Source organism: Lolium rigidum, chromosome 7 (assembly GCF_022539505.1).
Source record: "Lolium rigidum isolate FL_2022 chromosome 7, APGP_CSIRO_Lrig_0.1, whole genome shotgun sequence".
Lineage (NCBI taxonomy): Eukaryota > Viridiplantae > Streptophyta > Magnoliopsida > Poales > Poaceae > Lolium > Lolium rigidum.
Genome location: NC_061514.1, coordinates 303700188 through 303714526, shown reverse-complemented (window position 1 = coordinate 303714526; position 14339 = coordinate 303700188).

Below are 14339 nucleotides of genomic sequence, written 5' to 3'. Positions count from 1 at the left end.
TTGTGGTATTGAATATGTACTTATGCACTTTATCTCTTATTAAGTTGCTTGTTGTGCGATAACCATGCTTCTGGGGACGCCATCAACTATTCTTTGTTGAATATCATGTGAGTTGCTATGCATGTCCGTCTTGTCCGAAGTAAGAGAGATCTACCACCTTAATGGTTGGAGCATACATATTGTTAGAGAAGAACATTGGGCCGCTAACTAAAGCCATGATTCATGGTGGAAGTTTCAGTTTTGGACATATATCCTCAATCTCATATGAGAATAATAATTGTTACCACATGCTTATGCATTAAAGAGGAGTCCATTATCTGTTGTCCATGTTGTCCCGGTATGGATGTCTAAGTTGAGAATAATCAAAAGCGAGAAATCCAAAATGCGGGCTTTCTCCTTAGACCTTTGTACAGGCGGCATGGAGGTACCCCATTGTGACACTTGGTTAAAACATGTGTATTGCGATGATCCGGTAGTCCAAGCTAATTAGGACAAGGTGCGGGCACTATTAGTATACTATGCATGAGGCTTGCAACTTGTAAGATATAATTTACATAACTCATATGCTTTATTACTACCGTTGACAAAATTGTTTCATGTTTTCAAAATAAAAGCTCTAGCACAAATATAGAAATTGATGCTTTCCTCTTTGAAGGACCTTTCTTTTACTTTTATGTTGAGTCAGTTCACCCATTTCTCTCCATCCCAAGAAGCAAACACTTGTGTGAACTGTGCATTGATTCTTACATACTTGCTTATTGCACTTGTTATATTGCTTTGCATTGACAATTATCCATGAGATATACATGTTACAAGTTGAAAGCAACCGCTGAAACTTAATCTTCCTTTGTGTTGCTTCAATACCTTTACTTTGATTTATTGCTTTATGAGTTAACTCTTATGCAAGACTTATTGATGCTTGTCTTGAAGTACTATTCATGAAAAGTCTTTGCTTTATGATTCACTTGTTTACTCATGTCATTACCATTGTTTTGATCGCTGCATTCATTACATATATTTACAAATAGTATGATCAAGGTTATGATGGCATGTCACTTCAGAAATTATCTTTGTTATCGTTTTACTCGCTCGGGACGAGCGGAACTAAGCTTGGGGATGCTGATACGTCTCCGACGTATCGATAATTTCTTATGTTCCATGCCATATTATTGATGATACCTACATGTTTTATGCACACTTTATGTCATATTCTTGCATTTTCCGGAACTAACCTATTAACAAGATGCCGAAGAGCCGATTCGTTGTTTTACGCTGTTTTTGGTTTCAGAAATCCTAGTAACGAAATATTCTCGGAATTGGACGAAATCAAGACCCGGGGTCCTATTTTGCCACGAACCTTCCGGAAGACCGAAAGGGATACGAAGTGGGGCGACGAGGCGCCGCCACCATAGGGCCGCGCGGCCGGAGGGAGGCCCGCGCCGCCCTATGGTGTGGGCCCCTCGTCGGCCCTCCGACTCTGCCCTTCCGCCTACTTAAAGCCTCCGTCGCGAAACCCCGATGCGAAAAACCACGATACGGAAAACCTTCCAGAGACGCCGCCGCCGCCAATCCCATCTCGGGGGATTCTGGAGATCTCCTCCGGCACCCTGCCGGAGAGGGGATTCATCTCCCGGAGGACTCTACACCGCCATGGTCGCCTCCGGAGTGATGAGTGAGTAGTTCACCCCTGGACTATGGGTCCATAGCAGTAGCTAGATGGTTGTTTTCTCCTCATTGTGCTTCATTGTTGGATCTTGTGAGCTGCCTAACATGATCAAGATCATCTATCTGTAATACTCTATGTTGTGTTTGTCGGGATCCGATGGATAGAGAATACCATGTTATGTTAATTATCAATTTATTACATATGTGTTGTTTATGATCTTGCATGCTCTCCGTTATTAGTAGACGCTCTGGCCAAGTTTTTGCTCTTAACTCCAAGAGGGAGTATTTATGCTCGATAGTGGGTTCATGCCTGCATTGACACCTGGGACAGTGACGAAAGTTCTAAGGTTGTGCTTTGTCTTGTTGCCACTAGGGATAAAACATTGGCGCTATGTCCGAGGATGTAGTTGTTGATTACATTACGCACCATACTTAATGCAATTGTCCGTTGTTAGCAACTTAATACTGGAGGGGTTCGGACGATAACTCTGAAGGTGGACTTTTTAGGCATAGATGCAGTTGGATGGCGGTCTATGTACTTTGTCGTAATGCCCAATTAAATCTCACTGTACTTATCATGACATGTATGTGCATTGTTATGCCCTCTCTATTTGTCAATTGCCCGACTGTAATTTGTTCACCCAACATGCTTTTATCTTATGGGAGAGACACCTCTAGTGAACTGTGGACCCCGGTCCATTCTTTAATACTGAAATACAAATCTGCTGCAATACTTGTTCTTTACTTGTTTTCTCTGCAAACAATCATCTTCCACACAATACGGTTAATCCTTTGTTACAGCAAGCCGGTGAGATTGACAACCTCACTGTTTCGTTGGGGCAAAGTACTTTGGTTGTGTTGTGCAGGTTCCACGTTGGCGCCGGAATCCCTGGTGTTGCGCCGCACTACATCCCGCCGCCATCAACCTTCAACGTGCTTCTTGGCTCCTCCTGGTTCGATAAATCTTGGTTTCTTTCTGAGGGAAAACTTGCTGCTGTGCGCATCATACCTTCCTCTTGGGGTTCCCAACGAACGTGTGAAATACACGCCATCACACTTGTTATATTACTCTATGTTGACAATTATCCATGAGATATACATGTTACAAGTTGAAAGCAACCGCTGAAACTTTATCTTCCTTTGTGTTGCTTCAATACCTTTACTTTGATTTATTGCTTTATGAGTTAACTCTTATGCAAGACTTATTGATGCTTGTCTTTAAGTACTATTCATGAAAAGTCTTTGCTTCATGATTCATTTGTTTACTCATGTCATTACCATTGTTTTGATCGCTGCATTCATTACATATGCTTACAATAGTATGATCAAGGTTATGATGGCATGTCACTCCAGAAATTATCTTTGTTATCGTTTACTCGCTCGGGACGAGCAGAACTAAGCTTGGGGATGCTGATACGTCTCCGACATATCGATAATTTCTTATGTTCCATGCTACATTATTGATGATATCTACATGTTTTATACACATTATATGTCGTATTTATGCATTTTCCGGCACTAACCTATTAACGAGATGCCGAAGAGCCAGTTGCTATTTTCTGCTGTTTTTGGTTTCAGAAATCCTAGTAAAGAAATATTCTCGGAATTGGACGAAATCAACGCCCAGGGTTCTATTTTTGCACGAAGCTTCCAGAAGACCGAGGGGGAAAGGAAGTGGGGCCACGAGGCGCCGCCACAACAGGGCGGCGCGACCCAGCCCTAGGCCGCGCGGCCCTGGCGTGTGGGGCCCTCGTGTGGCCCCCTGACCTGCCCTTCCGCCTACATATAGTCTCCGTCGCGAAACCCCCAGTACCGAGAGCCACAATACGGAAAACCTTACTGAGACGCCGCCGCCGCCAATCCCATCTCTGGGGATTCTGGAGATCACCTCCGGCACCCTGCCGGAGAGGGGATTCATCTCCCGGAGGACTCTTCACCGCCATGGTCGCCTCCGGAGTGATGAGTGAGTAGTTCACCCCTGGACTATGGGTCCATAGCAGTAGCTAGATGGTTGTCTTCTCCTCATTGTGCTTCATTGTTGGATCTTGTGAGCTGCCTAACATGATCAAGATCATCTATCGGTAATACTATATGTTGTGTTTGTCGGGATCCGATGGATAGAGAATATTATGTTATGTTAATTATCAAGTTATTACCTATGTGTTGTTTATGATCTTGCATGCTCTCCGTTATTAGTAGAGGCTCGGCCAAGTTTTTGCTCTTAACTCCAAGAGGGAGTATTTATGCTCGATAGTGGGTTCATGCCTCCATTAAATCCGGGACGGTGACAGAAAGTTCTAAGGTTGTGGATGTGCTTGTTGCCACTAGGGATAAAACATTGATGCTATGTCTAAGGATGTAGTTATTGATTACATTACGCACCATACTTAATGCAATTGTCTCGTTGTTTTGCAACTTAATACTGGAAGGGGTTCGGATGATAACTCTGAAGGTGGACTTTTTAGGCATAGATGCATGCTGGATAGCGGTCTATGTACTTTGTCGTAATGCCCAATTAAATCTCACTATATTTATCATGTCATGTATGTGCATTGTTATGACCTCTCTATTTGTCAATTGCCCGACTGTAATTTGTTCACCCAACATGCTTTTATCTTATGGGAGAGACACCTCTAGTGAACTGTGGACCCCGGTCCTATTCTTTACATCGCATACAATCTACTCGCAATTGTTCTTTACTCGTTTTCTCGCAAACAATCATCTTCCACACAATACGGTTAATCCTTTGTTACAGCAAGCCGGTGAGATTGACAACCTCACTCGTTTCGTTGGGGCAAAGTACTTTGGTTGTGTTGTGCGGGTTCCACGTTGGCGCCGGAATCCCTGGTGTTGCGCCGCATTACATTCCGCCACCATCAACCTTCAACGTGCTTCTTGGCTCCTCCTGGTTCGATAAACCTTGGTTTCTTTCTGAGGGAAAACTTGCTACTGTCTGCATCACACCTTCCTCTTGGGGTTCCCAACGGACGTGTGTCAACTGCACGCATCAGCTGCCATGCGAAGATATCCATGTTGGCGCGGAGGAACTCGACGAGCGCGTCTTCCTATTTGGGGTCCATGTTGGCTCTGATCGAGACTTGCTTGGTAGCGTCATCTTCCTTGAAGTTGACTTTCTTGGTCTCTATCGCGGCCCTGAAGGAGTTTTTCTGTTCGGAGATCTGCTTCTTGGTGGTCTGCATCTCAGTCGGATCCACCGCGGCTCTGTAGCCTTTCAGCTCTTCTCCAGATATCACAGACTCTGCGAAGGCGGCTTCGCCCAACTCGCACTCATGAGCTTTTTTGTAGTCTCCGGATATGGTAATCATACCCTTAGGACCCGGAATCTTGAGCTTGTTGTATATATAGCACGCTCTCGCGTGGAACTTGTGGTAGGTGGGCCTGCCGAAGATGACGTGGTAGGAGCTCTTGAAGGGCACAACTTCAAACGTGATCTTCTCCTCGCGGAAATTGTGAACATCGCCGAAGGCCACGGGAAGTGTGATGCTGCCGAGGGAATTCGCCTTCTTACCCGGAACCACGCCATGAAACTCAGTGTTGCTGTGTTTGAGCTGTTCCTTGGTGAGGTTCATCCGCTCTAGAGTCTCCAGGTACATGATGTTCAAGCTGGCCCCACCATCAATGAGGCACTTGAAGAAGTCATACCCGTCTATGCGGGGACTTACAACCAAGGCGTAGCATTCTTTTGGCACAATGGCAGGGTGATCCTCCCTGTCAAATGTGCACGGGACTTCCGACCACCTGACATACTGCGGCACAGCCGGAACTGTGGCGTTCAGGATCCGGGTAGCTGACTTGGTAGCGCGGACTGTTGGGGTTCCGAGGAAAGTGTGGTAAGCCCCCACGCTCTTTTTCTCGAATGGGTTGGATTTACCTGCGGACACTGCCTTGGGATCCGGCGAGTTATCATCCTCATCCATTGCCTCGGAACTGTCTTCCTCTTTGTCCTTGTTCTTGCCCTTACCTCCCTTGCCGCGTGGGCGGTGCTTCCGGGCTCGCTTGTATCCTGCCTCCAGGTCGTTCTTTAGATCATTGACCCACTTGCAGTTGCGGTTGGTGTGAGTGGACTTCCCTGTAACCGGATCCAGGTGGGCCAGGCAGGGCATGTCTCTGTACTCCTCGTAGGTTTGCGGGGCGCGGGATCCGCCAGCTGTGACCTCAGTGCCGTGCTGCTGACCCCTGCCGGCTCCGCCTCCCCGGCCGCGTCCCCTTCCGCCTCCTGGACCTCCGCGTTGGAACTCCATGGCGACCATCTCGGATCCACCACTCTTCTGGTCATCAGGGTTTTTGCGTTTATGGCTGTTGCTGTTGCCGTTACCACGGTTCTTCTTTTGTTGATGTAGGGGGATTGCTGTAGCTGCGAGATCACCGCCTGCGTCATCGTCGGCGGCAGTGTGGTCACTGGCAATGGAGATCATTTCATCCAAAGTCAGTTTATTTGCGTTAGCCAAACAAGTGAGCTTGTGCCTCAGCAATCCTCCTCTCTGCAGTCCACCAATGAAGGCGTACATGGCAGTGGTGTGGTCGACGTTTTCGCACTCGTTCCTGCATGCCAACCATCGTGTGAGGAAGTTCCTTGAGGATTCTCCCTTCTTCTGGATACAAGCTTGTAAGTCGCTTGCCGTGGCAGGTCTTTTGTAGGTGCCTCTGAAGTGTTTCTCGAAAGAGGTCTTCAGGTCAAACCAGCAAAAGATGGAGTTCTTCTCGAGGTCGCTGAGCCAGATCCGGGCTGGACCTACAAGGTACAAGCCGGAGCATGCGGCGGGCGATGTTAGGGGTTCCTCCGGCAAAAGTTACTTGCATTATAGTAATCCTCAATCCGGGTATCCGGCCTTTCGGTGCCATCATAATGCTTCAGGTTTCCGGGTAGCTTGAGGTTCATCCTTGGCTTTGGTTCCTCTCGAATCATCCTGCCAAAGCACTTCGGACCGATGTAGTCGGTTCTGTATTCGTTGAGGCGTTCCCGCGCGTCGCGCGAGCCGTGGCGGGGAGACTGTGAGCGAGAGCGAGATCTCCGGCCGCCGCCTCCACCTCCGCCGCCACCGCTAGGTGGTGGTGAGGGAGACATGCGAGGGGACCGATCCGACTTCTTGCTTCCGCCTTCAGATTCTCCCCGGCCTTCCCGGTGCTGGCTCCGGCTCCTGCGGCTGCCTTCGCCGTGGCGCTGGCTGCCCTGGTCGTTCCGGCTCCGGCGAGGTTCCGGATCGCGCTCCTCATCCCGACTCCTCCTAGGCTCGGGCTCACGATCGTTGTTCTGGTTCCGGCGAGGTTCCGGCGTGCGCTCCCTGTTTCTGTTTCTTGAAGGTAGCACGTTGTCGCGGATAACAATTCCACCATGCCCATGGGGCCTGGTGTTTCCGGCCGGACTACGGCGGCGAGAGGGACGCGTGTAACCATTGGGCAGAGGAGAGGGGTTGCGGTACTTGTCCCGTCCAGAGTACATTGCATCCTTTCCCTTTCTTGGATCTGACGGTGGCGTCTTTGATGGTACGGGGATCGGATTTGGGTGTTCCCTGGCTTTCCTTCTGCGTTCCGAAGATCCGGTTCGCGATTCGTCATCTTGATGGCGATTGTCGTGGGCGTCCTTCTGCGCAGTGGAGACGCAATGCTCTGGGTTAGACTCCAACTTGCGCGAAGTGTCTGCCTTGCTCTGCTGCTTCACTGCTGAAGCGACGAGCGTGCGAACGTAGTCGATGTCGATCTCCTCGTTCTTTTTCTTCAAGATCTCTGCAGCCTTCGTCATATTGTCCTTTGGAGTTGCGAAGGTGATCCTGCGGGGAGCTATCAACTCACGCCGGGTCCTTTCGACCTCATGATGAGCTTCAACGATCTTGTCCTCCCAATGCTTTCGGAGTTCCTTGACCTTTGCCAGTCCTTCGTCCACCTCCTGCTCGCGCTGGATGAAGTCTTCCACAAAAACTGCGGCGTGCTTCCTTTCCTCCAGCATGGCGGCTGCGGTGTCCTTAAATTTTTGGCTGTGGCCAGCAGCTCCAGTCTGTTAGCTTCTAATGCTTCTACGTCTTCGGGAGTGATGGGTTTGTTAAGAATATCCGAGCGATAAACCGCATCCACGCCTGCTTGTGCAACCATCTCTTCAGGCGACAGGAGGTCCTCCGAGGAAGAATCCTTGCGGGGTCGCTCCCGCGACATTGGAGATCCCTGATGGGATGGCTGGGGGTCGGATTGGGTGCCTGCCTCTTCTGATCCATGTTCTCCCAGCGCCGCTACAGTCGCAAGTACCTGCTTTGGCTGGGCGGAGTCAACTTCAGGCTGATCACCGTATCCATATTCCTTCACCTTGCGATCGAACTCTTCAGTGTCCATGGATTGGGTATCTCCGGAAATTGGGCTTAGGTTGCCCAAAATCGACTCTTCAGCCGGAGTTCCGCTTTCTCCGACAGCCTCTTGCTGATCCGGAGCAGCGTTGTTTTCCGGGGCCTCGACCTGCTCGGGACCAGCTCCGGCTTCTTGAGGGGCGGTTCCGGCGGTATGGGCCAAGAAGTGCACGAAGTGACACCTTTGCTTCTCTAACACCTGGGAGACCCAGCGGATCTGCATTGGTCTTCCACCTTTATTTCCTGCTAAGGGGCGGATTGGGTGGGATTTGATTTTTTCAGATCTAAGGCGGAATCTTTGCTAGGAAGTTCCTGCGCCTTAGATCGGATCTTCGTGACTGCGTCCTGCTCAGCGGTGGTCGCGTCAGCGCTACTTACCAGTGGATTTCCGTCGGAATCGACGGTTTCCCCGATGAAGATGTGTATGCCGCCAACTGGGACGATGGAGAGCTTGACGGGGTCGGTTTTAGCCGGAATCCAGCACTCATCCGGAGGGACGATCGGCAGATTTCCGGCGTAAAGGACACGCCCCACAGCGATGGTGTCGTCGTAGCTTCCCATGGCGGAACCCTCCCGGTTCCGGCCTCCAGACGCGTAGGCCCCATGGTGGGCGCCAACTGTCGTTGCCTAATCGACGGTACCTCGGAGGAGGGATCCTCACGAGGGGGAGAAGAAGTAGGGGCCATAGGGCGGAGTGCACACGGGAGTGTGGTACGCGATTTACCCAGCTTCGGAACACCTGCACGATGACAGGGCCTACTGCTGCTTGTCTGGAATTATCTGGGCGCTTTCGCGTTGTTACAATGAGTTGTAGTTGTGCCTCTAGGGCTCCCAGGATCCAGCTTATAAAGGCGCACGGATCTAGGGTTTACATGGAGAGTCCTAGCCGGATTACAGGTTTGCCTAATTACGATACTATGTCTTGCCGTGCACGTCAAGGATCCGCCTTCCTCTATACGTCGTCCCGGATCCGAGTTCCTACTGGGCCTTCATGGATCCGGGTACCTCCTAAGGTCGGTCGGATCCGGCTCCCCTGCTCCTGGGCCGGACATCTTCCGTCAGGATCAACAGCAACTGGGCCGCCCGATGGGCCACATGCCTCATCACCATCTGTGGGCCACCCGGGCTTGCCGGATCTAGGCACTGTCGATGGTACACCCATGAAGTATACCCACAACACCTATCCTTCGATGCTTTCTGGCAATCAACCTTGAAGTGACCGAGCTTCCCGCAGTTATGGCACCTTACTTTCTTTATGTCAAACTTCCTCCGCGGCGGAGCTTCGTCATCTTCCTCCTGCTCGGCGATGTACTTTTTTGCCGGGCGCTGCTTCTCCTTCCCATTGCTGCGGCTCGTGGACCCTCATTGTTTTTCTTTCGAAAGAGTCATCCACTGCTGCTTCGTGAGCATCAAGTGCTCACTCTGGTCCGGGTCATCAAAGCTAAGCCAGATTCTCTCGTCGTGGGCCTTGAACCTTCCAACGAGATTATGGACCGTCAGTGTATTCAGGTCGAGACACTGTTCGATCGAGGTAACGATCTGCATGTAGCGCGCTGATACGTCTCAAACGTATCTATAATTTCTTATGTTCCATGCTAGTTTTATGACAATACCTACATGTTTTATTCATACTTTATATCATTTTTATGCATTTTCCGGAACTAACATATTAACAAGATGCCGAAGCGCCAGTTCCTGTTTTCTGCTGTTTTTGGTTTCAGAAATTCTACACAGGAAATATTCTCGGAATTGGAAGAAACAAAAGCCAAACCTCCTATTTTTCCGAGGGACATACGGAGCCAGAAGGGCAAGCCCGGGGGAGGCCCAGTGCCTCCTCCCCATAGGGGGCGCGGCCAGGACCCCAGGCGCGCCGCGAAAACCCTAAAACAACAAGTCATATTCCACGAAGAGTTCCGTAGCCGCCGCCATCGCGAAGACAAGTTTCGGGGGACGTACAGAATCTCTGTTCCGGCACGCCGCCGGGACGGGGAAGTGCCCCCGGAATCCATCTCCATCGACTCCATCGCCATCTTCATCGCCGCTGCTGACTCCCATGATGAGGAGGGAGTAGTTCTCCCCCGAGGCTGAGGGCTCTACCGGTAGCTATGTGGTTCATCTCTCTCTGCCATGGTGTGATCTTTATGTGATCATGAGCTTTGTATCACTATTAATCTATGTGCTACTCTAGTGATGTTATTAAAGTAGTCTATTCCTCCTCCATGATGTAATGTTGACAGTGTGTGCATCATGTAGTACTTGGCGTAGGTTATGATTATAATCTCTTGTGGATTATGAAGTTAACTATTACTATGATAGTATTGATGTGATCTATTCCCCCTTTCATAGCTATTGTTGACAGTGTGTATGCTATGTTAGTACTCGGTCTAAATTGCAACGGTATTATCTTGGATTATGATTTGATGAGGATATCCCTATGAGTGGTGTTTGTCAAGTACTTGATGAACTTTGAGTGGAGCTTTTGTAGCCACTACGTGATGATTAGTGGTTTCAATAGGAGAGTAATTCAGAGTAGCACAAGTGAAGAGAAGTTATCTAATTGTCCAATTATGTGATCATTGTTGAGAGTGTCCACTAGTGAAAGTATGATCCCTAGGCCTTGTTTCTAAGCATTGAAACACCGTTTCCAACAAGTTCTGCTACATGTTCGTTTGCTGCCATTTTTATTTCAGATTGCAATTACTACTTATAATCATCCATATTACTTGTATTTCACTATCTCTTCGCCGAACTAGTGCACCTATACATCTGACAAGTGTATTAGGTGTGTTGGGGACACAAGAGACTTCTTGTATCTTAATTGCAGGGTTGCTTGAGAGGGATATCTTTGACCTCTACCTCCCTGAGTTCGATAAACCTTGGGTGATTCACTTAAGGGAATCTACAAACCTCTGCTCTTGGAGGCCCAACACTGTCTACAGGAATAGAAGCGTGCGTAGACATCACGCGCCGGTGCGGCACGCAAGATCCTTCTGACGTTCTTGACCTCATCCAACCTCTCGCCATATCCCCTGATTGCGTTGATAAGGGTGACGAAACGGGCCGCAAACTGATCAACCATCTCGCTTTCCTGCATCTTCAGATCTTCATAGCTTTTCGTCAAACTTTGAAGATGCGCTTCTCTCAGGCGGATATGACCTTGGTGTAAGGTCTTGATCGTCTCCCATGCATCCTTCGCCGCATCACGTCCTTCGGCACGACGGAATAGATCGCCGTTAATGATTTGCTATCCTTCGTGTATTTCGCGCCTCCCTTGACGTAGTCATCGCTGCTGGGATCAACGGTCTCCCAGATCTCTGCAGCGTCCATGGACACCTCCATGTTGAGGGCCCAAAGCCCGTAGTCCTTGCGATCGAGGCGCGGATACAAAGCCGGCCCCACCATCTCCACCACCGGTGCTGATGTCTAACCAAACTTGACCATCGCCATGACCTCCTTGTACTTTCAGCAGATCACGAACGATGAATTCGGGCTCTGATACCAATTGTTAGAACTGATCCAATCTGCGACGCTGTCCACCGTGTACTTTCCGGCGATACGCTTACGTTGCAGAACTAGCAAAGCTTGACTCGAAATAATCCGGTGAGACACGTGCACGTTCTAGCTACAAGCAGATCGATGGATCCTTGCTAGTAGATAGCACTCACATACGGAATCGCTAGACACACGAAAAAAGATTGGATCGCCTCACGCTCATATCAAGCGTGTATTTCTTTCTTTGATTTCTTACTTTGGCTCACAGGAGATTACAGGGGATCTCTCATACATTTATAGGCTATAAGCTAACCGTGAAACTAACCGACTAGGACATCAGTCACTAGTCCTACCCGGACACACATCCACGTATACGACACCGTGCCGGATACATCGTGCTTAATTCTAACAACGAAAGTCTAAATTTGCAATGCTTTCTGCTAATTTTTCTAGGTCACGGATTGGCTTGTGGTAAAAAGCAGCCGACAGATTGATGTAGGGACATGTAAGCAACCATGGACTGCAATTGGGCAAAAGGGATGGAAAGAAAAGTTAACGATGATGAGTTCTTAGTATTATTTTTTGAAACATTTGGTTTTCTGTTTTATTTGAAAGTGCAAATACGTTGTCACGCTACTTGCAAGAACCTAGACATCCTAATGTTATGTCTAATGTCAATCCAACAATGAATGACCTGCAATGACTAAGATTGGAATGGTGAGAATCGGTTCTTCAGAGAACCAACCTGTGAGTTCAAATCCTAGATTTGACACTTTTTTTTTTGAACTTCGGCAACTTCATTAATTAATAACCACACGGTCCTCTACCATTACAGGGATAAGAAAAGGAGGGGGGTCATCAAACCAGAAAACCCTACAACCCTGCGTAGATCCATAGCGAGCAAGCTCATGAGCGGCACCATTAGCTTCTCGTGGGCAATGTTGAAGAGTTGCCATGCCCAGCATCAAAAGGAGATGTCGACAATCATCATAGACCACCGCACTCACACCTCTGAATTCCGAAGGAGCAGCAACAGCCTGTACCACCTCCAGACAGTCGGACTCAACCAGAAGAGATTGAGCCCCAAATTGCTCAGCAATTTCAACCCTGCCAACAAAGCAGAAGCTTCCATTGACGCTGCATCAACTGCATGATCCGTAAAGTCATAGGTCGCGGCCATGAAATTTCCCCCAGCATCTCTGATAATGGCGCTAGAACCTCCACGCCCAGAATCAATATCAAATGCAGCATCCACATTTAGCTTATAAACCCCTGAAGCAGGTTTCGACCATCCTTTTGTACGGATTATATTACCAATACCTCTGACTTTAACAATATTAGAGAGGATGCCCAAAATATTTATCACTGACCTCTCCGGTGTAGGTACTGGCCCTTTATTTTTGATTTGCCTTCTCGACCACCATAAGTACCAACATGTGATCATAACCAACTCAACTAAATTGTTGATGTTACATGTAATCCCTCCTGGCGTTGAAGAGCATAATAACTCCTCCAGCACCATAGAACCCGACCTGTCCATCCTTGAGGCCGAAATAATTACCTCATCTACACCCAGGCCTCTCCAAATTTCGAGTGCTCTAGGGCATCGAAATAACATATGACGTAGATCTTCCGCATCCACCGAGCAAACAGGGCAATTGACTGTCGTACCAACATGCCTATTTGCCAGTGTACAAAGACATGGGACAATCCCATGTAGTGATCGCCAGATAAATATTTGTACTTTACGAGATGTATTGGCCTTCCAAATTTTCTTCCAAATCTCATGAGGACTAGAACTATCAGCACCATCAGTTCTCTGTGCCCTCCTTCGAAATTCAGCACGCCATTCCAAGTGATAGGCCGATTTGACTGAAAAACAACCATTCTTGGACACATGCCAAGCGATGAAATCTGGTTGTCCATAATTCGGAAGTGGAATGCGAAGGATACGATCAACATCCACCTCCCAGAAATTATCCCTTATAAGGGTCTCATCCCAATCCCCTAAGATTGGGTCAATAAGTTCCTCTACACGAGAAAGAATACAATGTCCTCTTTCTGTTACTATCTTCCTAGAGGGACTGGATGGAATCCATAGATCTGACCAGATATCAATAGTACTCCCATTTCCCGGTCTCCAGATGCATCCTCTTTTGAAAGTTTTCAAGCTTGACATAATACTCTGCCAGGTAAACGAAGACCCCTTCTTTAATGTTGCATTAATCAAATCACCATCAGGGTAATACTTAGCACGAAGAACCTGTGCACACAGAGAATCAGGGTCACTTAATAAAAGCCAACATTGTTTGGTCAACATTGCTTGATTAAAACAGTGCAAATCTCGGAAACCCATGCCTCCTTCGCTCTTCGGTATGCTCATTTTCCACCAAGCCATCTAGTGCATTTTACGCTGTGCTTGGGAACCTCCCCACCAAAATCTTGCAATAGCATTACAAATCTCCTTGTAGATATGTTTTGGGAGATTAAAGACCGACATGGCATATGCCGGTATAGCTTGTGCAATTGCCTTCAAGAGAATTTCCTTACCTCCCATAGATAAGAGTTTTTCGTTCCATCCACTGATCCTTTGACACACTCTCTCAACAAGGTGGAGGAAACAGTCACTCCGGTCCATACCGACTAGGGTTGGCAGCCCCAAGTACTTATCAGACAAAGCTTCCACAAGAATATTCAAGTGGACACAGATCTCTTCCCGAATCAACACATTTGTATTTGGACTAAAGAAAACACTTGATTTAGCCTCGCTTACAAGCTGACCTGAACTTGCACAGTACAAATCCAGCGCATTTCGGAGAGCCGTGGCGT